The sequence below is a fragment of the Eptatretus burgeri genome, chromosome 2 (assembly GCF_056783735.1).
Source record: "Eptatretus burgeri isolate ZD-2024b chromosome 2, Ebu_testis_v1, whole genome shotgun sequence".
In the NCBI taxonomy this organism is placed as follows: domain Eukaryota; kingdom Metazoa; phylum Chordata; class Myxini; order Myxiniformes; family Myxinidae; genus Eptatretus; species Eptatretus burgeri.
Window position 1 is genome coordinate 86,728,752 of NC_140962.1, and position 5,149 is coordinate 86,733,900.

At 45.1% G+C, this 5,149-nt stretch overlaps 1 long non-coding RNA gene across 1 annotated transcript; it reads right to left on the minus strand.

Annotated features, from left to right (window-relative positions):
• Window positions 1-1,567: 1,567 nt before the first annotated feature.
• Window positions 1,568-4,429, minus strand: LOC147032499 (uncharacterized). The gene is made up of 2 exons (XR_015055185.1): window positions 4,270-4,429; window positions 1,568-4,181 (listed from the first exon to the last, which is right to left on the minus strand). It is a non-coding gene; the product is annotated as an uncharacterized LOC147032499 (long non-coding RNA).
• Between the last annotated feature and the right edge of the window lie 720 nt (window positions 4,430-5,149).

Genomic DNA, 5,149 nt, shown 5'->3' on the forward strand with positions numbered 1-5,149 from the left:
CGGTCCAAAAAGGGACCCATACTTTTCCGAAGAAGTACGATCTGAATTCCGGGCGATCGGTCGAGCCGACTCTACTGCTCCATCTGGCGGTCATGCTCACGGCCGACGCCGGCCCCGCAACAATAGCACCCAAAATATAGCGATCCCAAGACAGTTATCTCATTCGTATTCGTTTAGTTCGCCCTTTCCACATGTCTCGTGGGTAAATGATGAGAAAATAAATGCAGGTGAGTGACCTGAGCAATGCGGAAGCACTGTTCGTTATTGCTTACAATGTGCAAGCATACCCCACGAGTATATCATATAACTAGCGAAGTACCCGTGCCACGTACGGGAGGGGCTGGACAGCCGATTCGTGAAGGACTTTGGGGGGGGGGGAAATGGCGAAGCCACAAATGCCGAATCTGCAAATGTCATGGGTGGAACCTCTCACATTATTTTGTCATTCTGCTTTAAACTCAATCTCTCTCTGTATTTAAATTCAAACAGCATCATTCCAATGACAAATTAATACTACACCATTAATTTAACAAAATACAAAATTACAAACACTCGTGAGGTAAACAAAGTATTTCAATGATGTCATGGCGAATCTGCAAATGCCAAATCCATGAATGTCACGGGTGAAAACCCAATCACATTATTTCCTCATTCTCTTTTAAACTCAATTTCTCTCTATATTTTCATTCCAAACAGTATCATTTCAATCACAAATTAATACTACACCAAACACAACAAAATACAAACACTCGTGAGGTGAATCAAGATAAACGCCCTTCTGACAATACATCTGGATCGGGAGCAGTTTCGTACGGATCGAAACTCAACATCATAATTGTATTGAGGTATTTATTAAACCTCCTTTCCACGTTTGGACACCGGCTGGGACCTCAAAACGTTCCACAGAAGGTTTGGCGGGGCTAGCCCCAAAACTGAGGGAGTAGTTCGGGGATGGACGGACAAACACACTACTTTATAACACATAAATAAGTGACCCTTATTTTGCCGGTTTGACCCGTTTTAGTATCGTTAAAACCCGTATTGGATGGAAGGTACAAACAATTTCAAAAACGCAATGATTTATCTTCCATTCCACTCTCAGGGATTCACACACACAGAAACAGATCTGTAGCGATCTCGATCTAATATGCAAGGTACCGCTCAAGACTGACGATTGTCTGGGCGACGTCATGAGCTTCACCCAACCGACCAATTCCTTCAATCCTCATCCGCACACCTCGTCACTTCCTCTCCTCCACCATTTGTCCTCACCCCGAATCAATCATTCGGCCAATATGCTTTCCAATTCGCTCTTTTACTTCTCACTGTGATATTTATCGTTATTTTCGAGTATTTTGAATGGGAGGGTTCGATTCGGATTATTTTCATCCGTATACAGGGTGTCCACCAGTGCCGGATTAAGCCTCGGCTGGCCCTAAGGCACATTTTGAAATTTTAGAGAATGGCCTGAAAATTTTAAATTAGATCTCGGGCTCATGGAAATGGACCCCAGACAAAAGATGAACTGATTCAAGAACAAAATATTTAATACAAAAAAAGACAAATATTTAATGTGAAAAGAAAATAGTTTATTTAATCCCTCTGTACAATTTGCAGTGCATGAATATATGCATGACAAAACACGTACAGATTTGGCACTTTGCTTCACAGTTTAATCGACCTTAGATTGCAACCTTGCGCGCTTTTACAACTACAAACTCTTCAATTACAGAACTGAAGTCCAGTTCTCGGAGCGAATCACTTTCAATGCACAAAAGGTCTAATGCACCAAGACGCTGTTGATGCATGGTAGAACGCTTCACATATTTGATTCTCTTTAGCTGCGAAAATGAGCGTTCTCCTGAACAATTAGTGGCCATCAGTGCTAAGTATATTCGGAGAGTCACTTCAGTGTTTGGAAAGGCTGCATTAACTCCAGTGGTGTGCAGCAGCGCAAACATATGCTGTGCACACCCTGTTGAGGGGGATCTTGAGGGCAGTTTGTTTTTATACCAGCAAATGAACTGACGGAACTCTGACGCAAAATCAGTATTCAGATCCTTGTGATACACACTGACAAGCCCTGTAATAGCAGTGTTGATATCCTCGTCGGTCATAGAGTCAAACTCTGTCAGAACGCCAAACTGCTGCAGCACTACAGAATACGCCTCTATGCGTTTCTGCAATGCACTTCGCAGTTGGACAATGATGACATAAAATGTATTAACTTTGAATTTTTGTTGGCCCGTCATCCCTTCTGTGGAATCAGTAGCATTTCCATCATTGCCACGCTTCTTATGCTTGGGCATTCGCTGACTTTCGGATTTGTAAGTGCTGTTGCCGCAGAGATCACATGTTTGTTGCTCATAGAAATCAAAATTTTCTCTGTGCGCATGTAAAAACTCATTCAAACTCTTCAGCAGACAAATAGCTGGTGTTGATTATATGGTGGCACTTTGCAACAACTTGCTGCAGCATTTGAAGCGCTGCAAAATATCATTCCAAAGTTCACACATCAGGGCAACTTCTATGGTGCCCATCTTTTCTGCAAAATAATCCGCCTCATTTCATGTCTCCCTGTTCTGATTTTCAGCTGCAGAGATCTCTTTGAGAGCACTCTGGAACTGGCGGTAACCGTGGAACAGAGCTTCAGTGGCATCAGCTCGGGCAGACCACCGGGTATCCGATGGGTGTTTCGGAACAAGGCACCCAGGTTGCTGATCCACATGGGTCTGCAGGACACCCCAACGATGCGTGGATGCCACAAAGAACGCATACAGGCGCTGCAAAAATCCCAAAAATGAAAGCGCTTCAATACAACAATGCACTGCGGACTGACCAACTAGGTTCAAAGAGTGACCTACACAGGGAATGTAATCAACCAAACTGTTCTTGTTCTTCAAAATTTGCTGCATACCATTGTACTTGCCCGACATATTACTAGCATTGTCATACATCTGACCGCGGCAATTGTCAAAGTCGATATCATGGTCCTTCAAGTATTGGAGAAGAGTATCAGCAAGATTCTGACCTGTATTACAAGAGATATTAATGAACGTGAGGAAACGCTCAACAGGCTTGTGATCTGTCATGTTGACGTAACGGAGGATGATAGTGAGCTGGTCCGTATGGGCAATGTCTGGTGTGGAGTCCACTGAAATGGAGAAATACCGCGACTTCAAAATCTCATCCTTGATGCGACCAAGTACTTGCTTGCCCATCATAGCAATTAATTAGTCGCAGATTGCTTTTGACAAATAAGACGTGTGACCGTGACCCCGATTGGCATGGTAATGGATGTGCTGGGACAAAAACGGATCAAACTGCCCAATCAACTCCAAAATGCCCAAGTAATTACCATTGCTGCTGGAGCCAACAATTTCGTTACTACCTCGAAACGACTGACCCCTCTCGCAAAGAAAAGTAAATGTGGCAACACAACGTGTCAACACATTTTTCCAAGAGCTGCGCTGCTCCAGCATGTTTTGATGCATTGCTTATCAACTCGACCGGCATCAGCACTCCGCTGACAAAATGATAGAACTGATTCTATGTGCCTTCATAGAATTTCATGGGCCTTCAAGTACTGTGCCGTATCCTTCCAATCAGTAAATCCCGAGCCAGAAAGCTGTGCACCTCTGTCAGAGGAAAACAGAGTGCATGGAAAACAGAAAAAAACAAGCTTTGGCAGGAGAATAAACCAACCAATCACGACCAGCTACCTCCCCATTTGGCAAAACCCGTTTGAAGGCACTGGCATTAAGAAAGCGATTCACCCCAGAGTATTCGCGCTTCCTTTCTGGATAAATGTCATCCAAGTTCCGAAAATGGTCAGTGCTCAAGCTGATGCACACATGGCGCAGTTTGTCTGTGATGTTACGAAACAACCCGACATCGTTGGGAATCAGTGGAGTCGATACTGAAGCACCTTCGCCCCGAGTGTCACCAAAGTCGGCCGGCCTGTCTTCGACAGGATCAACTGCGGGGGATGTTGAAGGGGAGTCCTTCGTTGAATCTATATCATCATCACCACCAACACCAGCATCTTTCTCCACCACATGGAAAAACGATGTCAATTTATGCGTCTTCTTGAGTAGTTGATCCTCCTTATGCTTCTTTTTCTGCAATTCTTGAGCTCGCTCCCAGCCACCTTTGCATCCTGACAAAACGATGGATTGAATCTGCAAATAGAACATCAAATGTACGAGTTTCAAAACCTTTTATTATAAAATACAAACCACATAAAACACTATACAGTGTTTAACTCACCTCCGACCGCGTGTCTCATGGCGACCGTGTCGAGTCGGAGACGGGGCGGGAAGACGCCCACTCCCTGCCGATTGGCGAAGGAGGGTCGCCATGCCTACGCCAGACTCCGCCCACGCTCGCGCCTGCTGGCGAACGTGCGTACGAAGAATGCCGCGAGCGTCATGGCGTCAGGATGGACGTGAGATGGTGTTGTCGTCGTCGTCGTCGTCGTCGTCGTCGTCGTCGTCGTCGTCGTCGTCGTCGTCGTCGTCGTCGTCGTCGTCGTCGTCGTCGTCGTCGTCGTCGTCGTCGTCGTCGTCGTCGTCGTCGTCGTCGTCGTCGTCGTCGTCGTCGTCGTTGTTGTTGTTGGAGATGCGGTATTCCAACAACTTATCGCAACGAATTTACACTGATTCACCCATGAGACCAGGCGAAGGAAGCTATCTATAAAACACGTACTTACCGAGATAACTGAGCGAAAGGAATCTGTATGTTGCATGCGATAGATTTCCAAATTCGGAAGAAAATTACGAGACCAATAAGAATTGTATGTAAAAAAAAAAATAAAAAAAAGTTGCCTACATTTTTGTGGCCCGAATTTTTGGCTGGCCCAAAGGCACATGCCTTGTCTGCCTAATGGTTAATCTGGCTCTGATGTTCACAAATTACTGTGAGAATATTCAAACAGGAATAAAACAAGTCGAGGGACATTCAAGGACACCGTCCCCATGCGAAATAAATAAATAACAAATCATCCAGCACGCCACACTGCTGGGACTTGGCGCCCCGCAATGGCACCGTGCAGCACGTGGAGACGGAACTGGGAGGGAGTGGTGTACTTCTGAGGTAAAAATATACAAATGACACTTTGTTTATGTGTACAAATGTACTTCTGAGGTAA